The 18,292-nt window shown below is 43.9% G+C and overlaps 1 protein-coding gene across 7 annotated transcripts in view; it reads right to left on the reverse strand.

Moving 5' to 3' along the window:
• ASAP1 (ArfGAP with SH3 domain, ankyrin repeat and PH domain 1) overlaps positions 1 to 18,292 on the reverse strand; it is a 379,170-nt gene that overhangs the window by 248,305 nt on the left and 112,573 nt on the right. The window lies entirely within an intron of this gene.

Here is an 18,292-nt window from a genome sequence, read left to right on the forward strand (position 1 = left end):
GGGGTTGGACCTGCAGCACCAAGCCTCACCTGGATACTTGTTAGAAAAACACATTCTCAGGCCCCACCCCGACCTGCTGACTCAAAGTCTAAGGGTGGGGCCTAGCAATGTGTTTCAGCAAGCCCTCCATGTGATTCCCAGGTACACTGAAGTCTGAGAACAAACCGGCTTATTCCATTAGTTTGAAAAATCTTTCTAGATTTGAGTTAAAATTGGGTGGACATGGCTAGGGAAAAATATCTAACTTAACTAAATAGAGTACTGAGAACTACAACCATCACAGGTGGGTGCTATCATTATATCTATTTACAGATAAGGAAAACAAGGCTAAGGGAAATTAAATCAAAGCTCAGAACTTGTATGTTACAACATGGAGATATGAACCTGAATCTTCCTGCTGCGCAAACACTATGGAAGCAAGGCCTAGCACAGTCATTTCTCTTCCTAAAAACAGTGGCTTAGCTTACTGTAGAGATCTGGATTTGGTTTTCCCTATGTGATTCTCAACCAAATGAGATCAAGGAATGAGCACCTGAGAAGACATCAAATCACTGCCGCCAGGTGTCCATTCACATACAACTGATCCAACTGCAGGAGAGTGACAGCTCATTAAATTAAAAAAAAAAAAATGCAATGCACTGGAAAATGAAAGCCTGGAGACAGCGGCATGCACATACCTGCTCACGGAAGAACTCAAGTGAACTGTTGGATTTTTTAATCCTCCTCTTTTTTTTTTTTAAACTTTTATTTAATGAATATAAATTTCCAAAGTACAGCTTATGGATTACAATGGCTTCCCCCCCATACCGTCCCTCCCACCTGCAACCCTCCCCTTTCCCACTACCTCTCCCCTTCCATTCACATCAAGATTCATTTTCGATTCTCTTAATATACAGAAGATCAGTTTAGTACACATTAAGATTTCAACAGTTTGCTCCCACACAGAAACATAAAGTGAAAAATAATAGATGATTTTTTAAATGATTGTCGCTCTCCCTCTTCATGGAGGAACGACACAGGACCCTGCGCTGTTCTTTCATCTGCTCGGCCCTCCCCGGGTTTGCTGCTGGTTCTTCCCGGGTTGGCTACTGACCCTTCCACCTCTGTGGAAGGGCGGTTCCCCCTGCCACTTTCCCCACTTCCGTGGGGGAGCGGCACACCGCCGGCCGGCTCTCTCGGGGGCTGCTCAGGTGTTCCTTCAGATAGATGTTCCTGGTGCATGTTGTCTCTCTCCTCCTTTATAGCCCTCTTCCGCCAATCCCAACTCTGCTACCCACATGCCGAGTACGCTGCTCTCCTCCAATCAGGAGCAGGATCAGCTCCTGCAGGTCATCACTCAAGTTGGCGAGAGGCAGCTGCGTAGAAGTTGTTACTCCCTTCTCAGTGCCATATTGTGGGAGAGCAGATGCATAGAATAAGTCTTAATTCCAGTAACAGTCTAGTCCGAGTTGCTCCCCACAATGATGAAATCAGATCAGACCTATTGTCATGTTTAATCCCAGTGAGAGTCAAATTGGGAATTGATAATTTCTTTCCTTTTTTTTTTTTTACAGATCAGTTTAGTATACATTAAGTAAAGATTTCAACAGTTTGCACCCCCATAGAAACACAAAGTGAAATATACTATTTGAGTACTCGTTATAGCATTAAATCTCAATGTACAGCACACTAAGGACAAAGATCCTACATGAGGAGTAAGTGCACAGTGACTCCTGTTGTTGACTTAACAAATTGACACTCTTGTTTATGGCATCAGTAATCACCCTAGGCTCTTGTCATGAGCTGCCAAGGCTATGGAAGCCCCCTGAGTTCACTGACTCTGATCATATTTAGACAAGGCCATGGTCAAAGTGGAAGTTCTCTCCTCCCTTCAGAGAAAGGTACCTCCTTCTTTGATGACCCATTCTTTCCACTGGGATCTCACTCGTGGAGATCTTTCATTTAGGTTTTTTTTTTTCCCCCCAGAGTGTCTTGGCTTTCCATGCCTGAAATACTCTCATGGGCATTTCAGCGGGATCCGCATGCCTTAAGGGCTGATTATGAGGCCAGAGTGCTGTTTAGGACATTTGCCATTCTATGGGTCTGCTATGTATCTCACTTCCCATGTTGGATCATCCTCTCCCTTTTTTATTCTATAATCCTCCTCTCTTAACAGCTTTATGGAGGTTTTCATGGAAGAACCCTAAGTACACTTTCACATCACCAAGTGCTTGTGTTTTCTTACATGAGAGTTTTTGGAAAATGGCAGCATCTGGGCAGGCTGCAGTATGGGGTCAGTCAAACAGCACACTGATTAGCAAAAATCCTATGGCCAGCAGATAATGTCTACATAATTTCGTTGGGTCCCTAAAATAAAATGTCTTCACTAAAATAAAGCAAAGTGACCTCACCATAAGCCTTTTAAAAGGTCTACTTTGTTTCCTCTCTTTTGCTGCCATCACTCTCAAGGAGATCCCTTACAAATTTAGCCCTCTTCCCAACTCTCTTGCCTTAGAAAGGAAACCAGTCTTCTGCTGTGCAATAATGGGTCAGAGAGGAAAACTGCTTCAAAGAAACACTGTCATGTGTGTGTACTGTAGGGTTACCTGCAGAGTAACAGACTAGCCTTGTGGTAGTCTCAAATTGCAACTATACCGCCAAACTGGGGAGCTGCAACTGGAAAATGGTCAACTTTTTTGGTGGTAAAACACATAATCAACGTCCTCACAGAACACCAGAGGTTACAGTTTAAAAAAAAAATTAACGTCACTACCTGAAACCATCAATTCCAAAATACTCAAAGTCTATGAATTTTTATCTTAACACTGTCTATATTCAGTGTAGACTAAAAAGCTCATGTCTCCACCCTATCAGCTCTGACCATTTTCAACAGTCTTGGCAGATGGAGAAGGATTCCAAATGAAGAGGCTGTCCGCAGTGAACACCACCTCACTAGAAAAGGTGTCTCTCACTCTTCTCTTCCGTGTCAGCACAGCCCTGGAGATTGCTGGCTTCACTCATACACACTTTTTGCAATCCATCCCTAGGCTGGCAGGCCAGTCCACTAACCACTAACTCAGTGTGACAGGAAGTCAATTTGAAAATAAGAACACTTGCATGTAAATGAGCATTATCAATGAAAGGTTAGAATGAGTCACCCTCAATTTGGTCAGAAAAGGTCAGTTTTCAGAGTCATTTGCAGACTCTCACTCTGAGTCCAAAAGGTAAAAACTTGTTCCTCCTACTCCCACCCAACAAGTTCTTTGAAAAAAAAAAAGTTTGTTTATTTATTTGAATGACAGAGTTATAGAGAGAGACAAATGAGATTGTCCATCTGCTGGTACGCTCCATAGATGGCCACAACACGCAAGACTGGGCTAGTCACATGCCAGGAGCTTTTTCTAGGTCTCCTGAATGAGTAGCAGGGGTCCAACCCCTTGAGCCATCTTTCATTGCTTTCCCAGGCCATTGGCAGGGAGCTGGCCTGGAAGTAGAGCAACCAACATATGAACCAGTGCCCATATGGGATGCCAGGGTTGCAGGTGGTGGCTTATCCTACTACATCACAATACTGGCCCCTCAACACACTAATTGTATTGAGTGGGTGAAAACTTTCAGATGTGACACCCTTGACTTTATTTTTCAATCTGCATATGAAGTTCTCAAAACACTTTGAGAAGCAGGAGGAAGAAGAAAACGGTGGAACATTTACTAAGCACCAGCTCTATTGCCTGGTATTACCAAGCTCCTTTTATAGCACTTTTTAATCTTAACAATACTGCAAAGTGGGTCTGATTATGTCCATTTTATCAGAGAACTGAGGTTTGCAGAGGTAACAAATGGGTCAAACACTACATTCGTTTCTTCCCCACTTAACACAGAAGGGAGGTTAGAGGCCCAGAAATGTTAAGTAAAGTCCTTTAGGTCCTAGAGCAAACACTTAACACTAGGACACCCAATCCTATCCACTCCAACACTGGAGTAGGCTCTCTGCACTAAAGCTTGCTACACTTCTGGTGACACCTGTGAGGTGAGAGAGCACCCACACAGATCTGCTCAATCTGGTCACAGTAGAAACACTAAGAGTTAAAATGCTCTAGCTCATGCAAACGGAAGGAAGCCGAGACACTGGTAACAGCAAACACCAAACAATCGGAGGCTGGCTCAGATGTGGTCAGACCTACAGACAAGTACTTCAGCCACAGCACATAAACAACGTTGCCCAGATCTTGTTCAGGCTGAGAATTAACTTCATTTGCGTACTGTGAACTTCTAAACTTACGGAGACACAAACCCAAGTCTCCCACAAGTTAACTGGGTGACCTCTCTGAGTCTAGGCTTCTGATTTGTAGGTAAGAGGTAAGCAATGCCAGTTTCCATCACAATGTAATTATGAGGGCCAGAGAGGAAAATGCTTGAAGAATCGCTAAAAACTGTAAAACACCAAACAGAATTATTACCTTCCAGCTGGATGGGGAGAATGATGCATTTTACAAGCAAAGTCTTGGGCAGCCCTAAATCACACGAGTGGCATGGGAAAGTCATTCTAGGGATTATAAAAAAAAGGAAGCAAGACCAAAAATTGTCCATGAAATACTCTCTATAATGGTTACTTCCTTTGCATAGAAACTACTAGAGAGCATGCAAAGTAATGATCATGCCCTGCCAGGAATCAGAGCTGAGATCCAGAAGAAGAAAAATGAAGCTGGGTCTCGGAAGAGGTAGAAACTGGGGTCTAAAGGCAGCAGCAAGTCTCAAAACGAGGGGCTACCCACAGGTAATCTTCATAATGAAGACAGTGCAGCAACAAGGAAGAAAAATCCCACAAGACGGGCAGGGCATAAGGAAGAGGCTTTCCCTCTCCCTTCCTCTAGACAGAAAAGGCCCCTCTACTCCACATCATGCCAAGGCAAAAACACAGGTCACAACGTGCTCCCCCGCCATATGTTCTCTCGAGGCATCCTAACCAGAACAGCTCCAGGAGCAACATCCTCCACCGCCCAACTTCAACAGTCCACCCAAATATGGCCCCTGGCCAACATGTATGTGCCCTACCCTACTGGAATAATGATTATTACAGTGCATGCACATTAAAGACAAAATGCAACACTAAGCACCCAAACTAATTCACTTACACTTCTGCCCATCCACCAATCCCATTCTCTTGAACTTCTAAATGCTGCTTTCCTTTTTTCTTGATAGTATAATTACTACCCTACTTCCTCCTATCTAGCTGTTTTTCCCCCCTAACATGTCATTGCAGCTCTTTTTTCTACATGGTTTTGGGTAATTTTTATTTTTCTATTTGAGAGGGAAATAGAAATAAGGCTCCCATCCCCAAACGTCTGTAATGACCCAAGGCTGAAGCTGGGAGCCAGGAATGCAATCCAGGTCTCCCATGTGGGTGGCAGAGACCCAACTACTTGGACCACCACTGCCTCCTAAGGTGTGCACAACTGAATTCAGGAACTAGAGCCAGAGATCACACCCAGGTACTCTAATGTGGGATGTAGGCATCTTAAGTGACATTCTAACTACCAGGCTAAATCCCTATCCCTCCATCACATAGTTAAAAATTTATACATATTTAATAACAGTAAACACATAGAACATTTAAGGGTCTTAAATACAAGATAATGCATATGGGTGCTTTATTAACACACATTGTAGCTGTTCAATCAGGAAAAATTTTAGAGAACTGATTCCATTGGAGGACCCAATTTCATCTTTCAAGAATCTGCACTCAAAATGATAGCTGGAGCACTGACAGCAATCTTCAACCATGAGGTGACGCTTTGGGTGGAAGCTGGGTGCCAAGTAAGGTAAGGCAGAAAGAGAGAAGGCTGAGTCTCAAATGACACCCGATGGGCATTTGAGGTCTAGGTCCAAATTCCTTCTGGGTGAGAGAGAAATAAGCTATCACACTGAAGTCTCTGTTTATTTGAATCTTTCCCCACCCCTGTAACACGCAGCTCAACTAATCCTAATTAACGCAGACCAAGGATCAAGTAACAGCAAACAGTAAAATGTGGGTCAGGGTCCTCAACATCCACTAAGAAAATTCCAAAGGTATGGGAAGGCCAACGCTTCCTAACTTTTTGTTAGAATAGGACATCCTACTAAATGACCCAGGTCCTAGTATCATCTGGCACATCATACACCTTCTGACTCATTCCTATTTGACTGTTAGTTTCACATCTCTCACTTTTTTCTTTCAAACCTCTATAGGTATCTACAGCATAACCTTTTAGAGAAGTACCACAAATATGATAACAAGAAAAAATAAATATCGAAAACTGTATATAAGCTGTGGTTTTCTTCTCATGTAAAATTCGGAGGAATTGCGCCTAAGCAAGTTTTGCATTCATTCTATCCCTCACTCACCTGCTTTCCCACACAGCACTGAATGCTGACACAGCCTAAATGGTCACAACAGCCCCCACTGCTCAGTCAAAATCTGACCAAAAGGAATGGCTTTCGCAGGGGAAAGTAAAGTTTCTGCGACAGAGCAAACGCTACAATTCACCATCAAGACTTGCTGAAACTGCAGGAACAGGCTGAGTGCTGTGGCTCACAGGGCTGCCCCTCAGTTTCTGTCCACCATGGAGTAGTTCAAAGCAAGCAGTTCAGTGCAGCTGATCCTACTTCATGAATCAGAATGAGCCCACACAGTCCATGAAGGATGCTGACAGTCTCATCAACGAAGATGAAAAAGCCATGTCCATCAACAATGTCTCGGGGCCAGCACTGTGGTGCAGTGAGTTAAAGTCCCAGCCTGCAGCATCGGCATCCCATACAGGCACCAGTTTGAGCCCCAGCTGCTCCACTTCCAATTCAGCTCCCTGCTAATGCGCCTGGGAAAGCAGCATAGGATGGCCCATGTCCTTGGGTCCCTCACCCACGTGAGAGACCTGCAAGAAAATCCTGGCTCCTGGCTTCAGATCAGCTCACTCCAACAGTTGTGGCCATTTTATGGAAGACCTCTCTCTCTCTCTCTCTCTCTTTGTAATTCTTTCAAATAAATAAAATAAATTTTAAAAAAATGTCTCCATGAGAATCCATATGGGTGCTATCGTAACACCTGCCCCAGTTTACTGCACTTAACTCAGAGGCCAGTTAACTTCACTGTGGGCTTTTGAGTTGTAGGGCTCTCTGCCACACTGTGTCACTGTGCTAAGAGTGTCTGGAACATGGCTGATAGTCAACAAATGGTTGAATAAATGAATAAAAGAATGAATAAATAAGCCAGCCAGGGAGTTCTACACCCACACCTGAGACTTTACCCTGCCATCCTTTATTCATGGTCAATCAGTCTACACTGACAACACTGTAGCTGGAGAGATGAGCACACTGTCAGAGGCACTCCCTCAAGCAACCAGAGCTGCACACCGGCAAAGCAGCATAAAAGACCCTGTTACACTGTGGGAGGAGGGAGCCGAGGGGACAGCCGAGGAGGGGCTGATGAAGAAATAGCCGGTGCACTTAGTCACTTTACAGAAATGGCTAAAATAAGGAACAGGAAACTTTACAAATGGGTATGCAAGAAAGCACCCACTGATAGTTACCATGACAGGACAAAAAAGGAAAAGTGCGTAGAGTCCGATAGAATCCATGGCCAGATGGTGCTTCTCCGAGGAAGAGCACTAGCTGCACTGTGGGGTTACAAGGAGACACAGGAGGAGAAGTGCTATTTGCCAAGCCCTAGTACACATCAGAGGCTGTACCAGCTATTCTCAAACAGCTGCTTTCATCCTCAGAGCCACATGGTGAGTCTGCAGGTGAAATAACCCAGCTAAGAGCAGCTGACAAAGTTAATCAAAATGTTTACTGTTCATTCTGTGCCAGTCTGTGCCCTTCCAACTTGCGATCCTCCCAACAGCCCAGCAAGAGGGTATTATCACCTCTTTTTATAGATAAGGGAAGTGAAAATTAGGCCCTAATACTGATAGATGGTAGAGTAAGGGTCCAGCCTCATGTTCATCTAGCTTCAAGACTAGACATCAGAAGACACCATTTCTCTCCTGCTCAGAAACAAGACTGTTGGTGGAAATGGGAAAAGGAATGAACAACGCACAAAAGGATCAGCAGCACGAAGTAGTGGGGCTGACAGCAGCGAGTGGTCTCAACAATTCAACACTGGCTGCTTCAGAGGGTCGGGAAGCGAAGAAAATAAGCAGCCCCACAACCTAGAAGCAGAATTAGAAGCTGGGGCTTCTGCTTTATCTAAAGGAAAATTATAAGAAAAAATTATAACACAATTTAGTAGAACCTAACAGCAGCCATGCCTACAATCAGCACTGCTCTCAGTCTTCTGAAACGTCTTTACGATTCTTACTTCCTCTTCAGCAACTACTGTGGTTACTTGGAGAAGAAACTGCAAGGGAGCTGAGCACCTTGGTGAAGAACACGAGATGATGGCACGGAAGCTCTGTTTGGCCAAAAATAGAATGGCACCCTCAATTTAAGTTACTGCTGCGTTGGATCATGCAGCCAGAAGCAGCCCCCAGCTGTTGCTAATTTTAAAAGAGCTGTTTCTGTTCTTTAAAAAAATAAAATTAAAAAAGGAAGAGTATGTTGAGAAAAATCCATGACAGACTGTGGTATTACTGAATGAAGACTAAAAAGAAAATAGGGAGAAAGCAGCCAGTTCCAATGAGGTGAGGACCTGCCCCAGCCCTGAATGAGCGATCAGTACACCACCCTTGACGTGGAAGCACTAGCAGTCCAGAACAGAGCAGCCACAGACCCCTGGGATGGGCAGTCAGACCTGACTTGTCTGTGAGGACGGACACACACAAACTCAATGGTGGGAGCATCAACAGATGTAACACATCTGGGAAGCACCTGGCAATGTGTCAAAAGCCTTAGACCTGCCCACTCGACTTCCAAGATTCTTTCCTAAGAGCCACCAGAAAAATGGACAGAGCAATGTGGGTATTTTAAGAATAAAGGAATGAAAAGACCAACATCAACAGCAGGAGTATGAACAAGTAAAGTAGGAATCCACACACAATGGAATATTATGTAACAGAATGAAAATTTTTAATGACATGAAACCAAGACTTTGCAAGCAAAAAAGGCAAGGCATAAGTGGAATATATGATGTTTTTGTACAATAACTACTTCACACAGTAAAAATCTCAATTACTACTATATGTAATACATAGAAAAGGTAATGTTAACATTCTCATTTAGCTAATAATATTAGAAATCTTAAAACTGTTATACAGTTTTATTTATATTTTTCTGCATTTTTTGTATTTTATAAAACATTATTTTCATAGTCAGAAAACATTCACATAGTTTAACACAAAGCCAAATTCATGATGCCCTATCAAGTCACTTGCTTTCACTGCCAAAATGGAACACTGATGAGCACATGTCACATGCCTCAAGGATTTGTAATCTTAAGAAACATAAGGAGAGAAATTAAGACCTGATACCTAGATAGAAACAGTGAGAAGCCTGTGCTGTGTGAGGCAGGAAGAGTTAAAAAGAAAATGATCAACCTAGGCCTAGTTTTCCACGTTACCAAGGGCAAGTATCATTTCCTTCTAGTGTTCCATAACAAAACACTGTAGAAAACTCAGAGCTTCTCACCATTTCTAGTGGACTACTCTGAAAGTGGAATTTATCTAGGGAAAAGAGTAAAATTATCTACCCCAAACCACAGATCGGGTCAGCAGACATCCACACCACTGCCCTAGTTCACTTTACCAGGGAGAGCAATACGCCCAGTTTTCAGTTAAAGGCACCAAGAACAGAAATAGGTAAACAACTAACAGGCTAGTCACCCAACTTCAAATACAGAAAACTAGAAATTTGAAGAAAACTGTCTACCCCAGCCCATATTCATATAAAGCAAGAATGCTGGTCCAGAAAAACCTAAGGACTTGTGCACAACTCTGAAATTCCAAGACATGGTAATTTTAATCTCTGGCATATTAAGTCATTTTGTACTAAATGAGAAGCTAATGAAAACTTCTAAAGGGTATTCAATTTCCTGCAAGAATCCATGGATTACAGCACAGTATAAGCCCTAATGGCTAGAGACAGAGGTGCCTGAAAGAAGGCAGGCCTGGCATTTACAACCCACTGCACAGTCACGTTATGGTGCTGTATCACCTCCCTGAGCATGGCTGATTTTCAACCTCAGCAACATTGGACCAGTTGAGCTTACACACAGATGTCTGGCCTAACACTAAAGCTTCTGAAGGGCAGAGGGAAGCAGACAACGTGCTGGGTCAAAAGGACAACTAATGAATTGGAAATCCAGAGGTCCCACTCAGTCAACAGGCTGTGGACTTAGGGACCTCTTTTTCTGTATCTAGAAAAAAGAACAGAGATGAACTCACAAGATGGACTTTACAGTTCCTCCACAAAAGCCCCCCTTGAATCAGAGGGTGCATCCCACAGCACTTACTCTAAGTACATAATCCCAATGACGTCTCTGTTTTATTACCAACATGTGCTTATTTTGCATTCTGCTCCGCATTCCCACAGCCTCAGCAGGTTTAAGCTGCCACTTGGAATACACACATTCCATATAGGAGGGCCTGGCCTCTGCTTCTGATCCAATTTTCTACTATCACAGAACCTGAAAGGCAGTAGATGATGGCTCAAGTACATGGGTCCCTACCACCTATGTGGGAGACCTAGGAAGAGTTACTGGCTTCTGGCTTCAGCCTGGTCCAATCCTAGATATTGCAGGTATTAGGAGAATGAACCAGTAGATGAAAGATCAATCTCTCTCTCTCTCTCTCTACCATTCAAATGATTACTGGTTATTTAAATTGCCCATGTTCATCCACTTTCCTCCACCCCAAATTTTTGAATAACACTGATATCCTAGGAAGATACAACATATCTGCACTATAACATCAGTTATCTTGCCCACCATCACAACAACTCAGAGAACTCATTACCTACTATCAGATATAAGGTTCTTAAAAACCAGACAATTTTCTTCCTGCTAAAATTTTCTAAGATAAAATGAAGTAATGTATGGGCAAGTGTCTAAGACTATGCCTGGCTCATCACAGATGGTCAAAAGACAGAAGCTAAATCTGAATTTCAGGGATCTGTTCTCTTTGTGAAATTAGACTTGCTCTGAAAACATGTATGAAAGAGTGCTGAGGTGGTAGGGTAAATTATAAACATTGTATTGAGGATGCATTGCTGACAGAGTTCTTCAGTTTCTCATTAGAAAATAAGAAAAATGAGGTAGGAAGCAGTCAAGAGAACAGCAAGTAAATATACAAAGCAAGGGGGAAAAAGTCATAACTTACAGAGGAAGACTGATTAGGTAAATATGTACAATGACAAACTGAATAAGGACCTGAGAGAGAAAAAAATCACACTCAGGTTTAGCAGTAGGATATGTCTCTCAGCAAATTTGATGCCATCTGTGACTTTGGAAAAAAAAAAAAAGGAAGAATAAAGAAACAAAGAAAAAGCTGTAACTAACCATGATTCCTTCTTTGTCTTAGATGCAAATAAATTACAGAATAACAGCAATATGCTGAATCCAGTTGTCTTGAGTCCCTGCTGCCTCCTACATAGATATCACACTGATCTTATCCCAAATTGCCCCATTTTAACTTGCGTTCTAATCTTTAGGCTGCATGTCATCCAGGATGCAGATGGGACACAGCTCTTAAACAACTAAGTACATAAACGAAGACCTGGGGACAAGGAATCAAAGGGGAAAGTATCACTGGCATTTCTAAAAACAACTCTTTTTGTGCTTGATGATAAAGACTCAGCTCAAAATACATAATGCTTTTTAGATTCAATTCAATAAATATTTATGGAGTGCTTATTATGGCAAATCCTCACACAAGGGGTTATGAAGAATATATAGAATACTACGTCTCTACCTAAATGACTGTACAGTCTAACAGAAAAGATAGGATACACATACAAATAAGTAATGAAGGGCAGAAGGTGATAAGGGCAAAAAGATCCAAAGACCTGCATTGTAGGAAAGTGGGAAAAGATCATGTCTAGGCAAGAAGGCTGAGAAAGCTGCAAGAAGGCAGCCCACGTGTGGGACTTTTTTTATGAAACTCCCACAGCACTGGTTCTGCCCAGGCTTCATAGTCGGGCAGCCATTTGTGAAATTAAACTGGATGAGGATGACTGAAATCAGAATGGGCAACACAAAGAAACTATCAATGTACCTGCTGTGATTAATGGTCACCACTGCACAAAGATGGAAGAGAACGAGAATCTCTTTAAATAAAACCAATGACTCCTCTTGAAGACACGGCAGTACCAACACCATGTGTTTCTGGTTCATCATCAGATGCCTGAAGACAAGCTGCCCAATGCTGAATTAAGAGGACTGCTCTGCCATTCTCCGCAGGCGTGAGCGCTGCCCTCTGGACATGCAGGGATGCGCGCTGACAGGGGGGTCAGAAACCCCTGACATTTTAAAATGTCCGTGTAGAGAAACACGAGCATGCATACTTCCTTTTTCCACTATGCATTAAACAACAAGCCTTTAAAAGCTGTAACCAACACCAACAGACAGTAACCAACACCCATAGGCTTGTGGAAGGACAGCATTAAATTGGCCCATCTCTATCAGACAAATACAAGTCATCACAAGGTGCAGATTTCTACTTGCTAGCCAGTACTCTCCTGATGCCCTCCTCTTTTAAAAGGCCAACTCAACACCTCTCACGTCCCTCTGCTTTCATGTCTCCCTATTCCCCATCTCCAGCCAGAATGCTGCCCTCCCTTTTTTTAGTCCCCATGGCCTTTTTTTTTTTTTTTTTTTTTTTTTGACAGGCAGAGTTAGACAGTGAGAGAGAGACAGAGAGAAAGGTCTTCCTTTTTCCGTTGATTCACCCCCTAAGCAGCCCCTATGGCCAGTGGACTGTGGCCTGCGCGCTGCACCGATCCAAAGCCAGGATCCAGGTGCTTCCTGCTGGTCTCCCATGTGGATGCAGGGCCCAAGTACTTGGGCCATCCTCCACTGCACTCCTGGGCCACAGCAGAGAGCTGAACTGGAAAAGGAGCAACAGGGACAGAATCTGGCAACCCAACCGGGACTAGAACCCGGGGTGCCGGAGCCCCAGGTGGAGGATTAGCCTAGTGAGCCGCAGCACTGGCCCCCCATGGCCCTTTGTAGGCTCTACTTGTAAACATGCATCATGCTTTATTAAGGCTGGGCATACATGTGCATATAAAGCACCTAACACGATACGGGGCACTCAGCAAATGTTTGATAAGCAGTAGGCCTCTCCCTCTATCATATGAAACTCTTGAGGGCACCTTTATATCCCACTGCCTAACAGTGGACGAGGAACAAAAACCAAATTCTCTGGATAGATCAATACTCTCAAAACACAGAGGGCATATGCAGAACCCCCAGAGCTGCATGTAACTCCCCTACAATGCCAAGTACCCAGTTACTGTTCTGTTCCTCTAATCCTGTTAGGCCATCCTCTCCTGCCCATGAGCTCTGTGAAATGCCAACTACCAACTCTCTGAGTCAATTATCAAATGTGCAATAGCCAACTTTCGGGAAAGGACTCGGAAGCTCCTGACAGTTTTGAGCATCACTTTGGTTCCTTTCTTCTCAGACTGTCTAGTGTTAACCTTTATTGAGTCCAGAAATTTTAGGTTCACTTCTTTCTCCAAAATGAAATGAGGTGGTCAGCACCAGGGAGAAGCAACGGTGGGTCTGGGACAGTGACTGAGAGCATTGTTGGCTTAGAAGCAGGCATGTATTGAAAGGGTGAATCTCAACCCTCCTGGAGACTTAACTCAATTTTCAGAATAGAAAACTTTTAAAAACCTACATCTGAAAAACTATAAAGAAGACACTGAGGCACAGTAAGGTGCCTCAGAGAAGAACTTAATGCAGCAAAGGCGTTGAATAATCAGGAGCTGACTGTGCACACACTGGGTGATTCAGACGTGTTCAGGGAAAATTAATTATATCTTCATCTCATTCTACACCAGCACAACTCACAAAATCAGCTAAAATACAAGGCCTCTGATTCTATGGATACATGAAATTTCAGTGGAACTCAGAACTTCCTCTGTTTTACTCAGATACTTAAGATTCTGATAATGAACATTCACAGAATCCGTATCGTAACCATTCATTTTTTTTTTACAGCACTGTTTTTGAAAAACAAATCTGCACCCTTGCGTCCTCAGCTGGTGGCTGCAGAATGGAGGCATCTAGTGCAAGCAGTAAGTCAGGGCTCCAGACGGTCTGCCCTGTAACCCTGAGCTCTGCTAAAGCCAAGCAAAGGCGACTGAACACTATAAGGCACACGCTGACAGCTGAAACCATAACCTCCCAAATCTAAGAGCCCCAGGCGCTCCCTGGCAGCCGTGCTCACACTCTTCCAGGGATGTGGTATATCCTACACTCATCCAAACCTTCTCATTAACTGAGGGCCAGATTCACAATGACATGTGGGCGGGGGGCGGGAGAAGAGGTGTGGAAGAGGACAGAGAATAGCAGAATTAGCAATCACTGAGTGGGTTTTCAAGGTTTCCTTTTCTGGCCTCTTTCTTGAGAGCAAATCTGGTAGTTTCTTTTCTTTTCTTTTTTTCTTTTTTTTTTTTTTTGACAGGCAGAGTGGACAGTGAGAGAGAGAGACAGAGAGAAAGGTCTTCCTTTGCCGTTGGTTTACCCTCCAATGGCCGCCGTGGCCGGCACGCTGCGGCCAGAGCACGGCGCTGATCTGATGGCAGGAGCCAGGTACTTCTCCTGGTCTCCCATGGGGTGCAGGGCCCAAGCACTTGGGCCATCCTCCACTGCACTCCCGGGCCACAGCAGAGAGCTGGCCTGGAAGAGGGGCAACCGGGACAGAATTCGGCGCCCCGACTGGGACTAGAATCTGGTGTACCGGCGCCACAAGGGGGAGGACTGGTAGTTTCTTTTTAACTGGAAGGAAAACTGGACATATCAGAGACCTTTTTTAAAAGATTTATTTATTGGGGTGGCACTATGGTATGGTGGGTTAAGCCACTGCCTACAATGCTGGCATCCCATATGGGTACCGATGTGATTCCAAGCTGCTACACTTTTGATCCAGCTCCCTGATAATGCACCTGGGAAAGCAGTGGAAGATGAACCTAGTCCTTGGGCCCCTCCACCCACAAAGGAGACCTGGAGGAAGCTCCAGTTCATGGCTTTGGACTTGTAGTCATTTGGGGAGTGAATCAGCAGATGGAAGATTTCTCTCTCTCTCTCTCTCTCTCTCTCTCTCTCTCTCTCTCTCACCCTGCCTTTCAGATAAATAAATGTTTTTTTTTTTAAATTTTAGTTATTTGAAATAAAGCCAGGAATTGGATTGGTGCCCATATGGGATGCTGGCATTGCAGGTGGCAACATAACCTGCTATGCTACAGTCCTGGCCCAGAGAAGAATTTTCTTTCAAAGCATTCAAAGAGAAAGAGCATGACTAAACACTAGCTCAGGTAATGAGAATTTTTAGCACAGAGACCCACTTCAAACAGCACACACTGAGTAAAGAGTCACGCTGCACTTGACTTCCCATGTATAACATTGGGTAGTCACACGACAAGGCACCCTTGTCAAGACAAAGACATCTGAACCATTTAAGTTTGCTTATCCCATAAGCAAAGTAAGAGATACTTATTCTTAAACCATGTGCTCCATAAAGGTCAAACACACCTGTTTAAATGACTGTTTGCCAATCAGCTGTCGAGCAAGGCATTTGGGGGTATACAAAGGTGAATGAATGCATACGCCTGCTTAGCTTAGTGGTGGGCAATGATACACACAGTATATAAAGCAGAGAGAAAAGTTGCAACTCCATTAAGCACCACATGATGCCAGGCCAAGCATCAAAATTTAGGGCTGGGCTAATACTTTCCTAGCACTGTGTCTCCTTCTCCTTATGAAAAAGCTGCTGAAGAGACAGACATTTTTGTCCTCATATAATAGATGATGAAACTGAGCTCAGAGAGGTTAAATGACCCACACATCACACAATTAGTAACAGCAACCATGGACTTTATGGAACACTACATATTCCAGAAACTGTGGTTAAGTTATGCACCCAATGTGGAAATTTCTCACTGCATCTTCACAATAACCCTTTAAGTAAAGCACTATCATTATGCCCAATTCACAAACAAGCCAACCGACAACACTGATGTAAGCTACCATGGCAGAGCTAGGATAGGAACCCAGGTCTTTCTGACCCCATGACATGTTTCCTTAACCACCATCTGCATTTATTTCTAAGTAGTGCTGCTGGAAATCAGGGAAGGTTTAAGGAAGAGGTGGCATATGACACTGCTGCCAACCTCCTGGAGCACATCCTTTATTACTGGAGACTGAGGGATGAGCACATCCCGGCATGCTAATGTACAGAAGAACAAGGGTTTGCTTTTACAGGCCCGCTAGCATGGTTTCAATACTCTGTACCTACTTACAGAGCCTGAGAATTCAGCTGCCTGCAAGGTACATACTTTTCTGTTTCCTTCCTTTCATTTTATAAAAGTTGATGCTGTATTAGGATTCCCAATTAAGTACAAAGAAGCTGAAATCCCTCAAGCAATTTTCCACCCCAAAGAAAATACAGGTTTCAGTGTATACCGTAAGCAGGCTGACATACGTGAAGGATGGTCTGTGAGCACTGCTGAGCGCCTGTCACAACAACTTTCATTTTCATCTCCCCTTGAAAGATGCTTAAACAGCCTACTAGATGCTAATCAAACTGAATTAACAGCATGTCCATCTGGAGGCAAAGAGCAGAGAAAACACCAGAAACAACAAATGAATGCAAATGTTCTACACTTGAATGCATGAAGATAGACGGCCAGACGGCAAATTAGCAGAAACAGATTCCCCCGTGATAATCTCAACACTTAAAAGCAAGGCATGAACATAATGCATTTCTCCGTGGTGTGGTTTCTCAGCCTGGGTTACTGAAAATGATCCCCTAGAAGAAATCCACAGACAATGGCTATTTCTACCAGATCTCCTTTCTCCCCAGGTCATCTTAACTTAAGCCCTTCAGATCTAGGCACATCAGACTCACGGGGACTGCTTCTTGGCTGCATCAGAACAGCATGACAGGTCTGGGAAGAGTTGGACAGATGTCCCCAGGAGGTAGCATTGAGTAGCTAGAGTTCCACAGACTTGGCAGAAGGATCAGACTCTGAGAGCAAAGGGGTTTCATTTGCAAAGATGGTGTTGCTGGTGGGCACTCCACCTCTGTTGCAGATGTTGGGAATAATTCTCCCTGCAGTCTGGGTCCACTAGAGCTGTCCTTGAGACTATGGCACTATATGATGATTTAGTGATGCCTATGGCCCTGCCTTCCAACAGTTCTGCTCACATAAATCACACACACACACACCCTTGCCTCCATTTCCACAACTGCAGCATCACAGCTGCCAGGTCAATTGCTGCCACTCCTTTTCTCTGGATCTCAGTGTGTTGTGCCAGCAGGTCTTGGGTGTAAGTCTTCCTCCGTGGTCTCAGAGGCCTGAGGTTCTCCAGAAAGATCTTAGAGAACAAGGGATGAAGGACCAAGAGTTGAAAATTTCATGTTACTTCTTGATTAATTACAAGTATGACACTCCCAGGTGACTCTACTGAAATGGCTCAATGTGAATATTACCTGTGATAATGAAAATAAATGTCCAAAAGCAGAGCAATGGTTGCTAAAATAAGGTGTAACCATACATAACAGAATATTGGGCAGCCATTAAATTGTATGGTTTGGGAACATTAAGAATGAGGGGCAGGCGCCATGGCTCACTTGGCTAATCCTCCGCCTGCGGTGCCAGAATCCCATATGGGCGCCGGGTTCTGTCCCGGTTGCTCCTCTTCCAGTACAGCTCTCTGCTGTGGCCCAGGAAGGCAGTGGAGGATGGCCCAAGTGCTTGGGCGTCTGCATCTGCGTGGGAGACCAGGAAGAACCACCGCCTGGCTCCTGGCTTCGGATCAGCCTAGCTCTGGGCATAGCGACCATTTGGGGGGTGAACCAACGGAAGGAAGACCTTTCTCTCTGTCTCTCCCTCTCACTGTCTGTAACTCTACCTCTCAAATAAATAAATAAAAAATCTTTAAAAAAAAAAATGAGCAAATCCAAATCCCCTGTTGAAGGAGGGCTGAAGGAAATGGGGGAGTGATGGCTGATGACACGAGGCTTCTCTTGGGGTGACAAAAATGTTCTTAAATCAACTGTGCAACCATGAATATATTAAGAACCATTGAACTGTATTACTAGAAACAGAAAAACTTTATGCTTTGGGGTATGAGCCCTCCAATGGGCCAAACTCTTTGCCTTGGTACTCATTCCTG

This window comes from Oryctolagus cuniculus, chromosome 6, assembly GCF_051225735.1.
Source record: "Oryctolagus cuniculus isolate XC-2025 breed Fujian yellow rabbit chromosome 6, ASM5122573v1, whole genome shotgun sequence".
In the NCBI taxonomy this organism is placed as follows: domain Eukaryota; kingdom Metazoa; phylum Chordata; class Mammalia; order Lagomorpha; family Leporidae; genus Oryctolagus; species Oryctolagus cuniculus.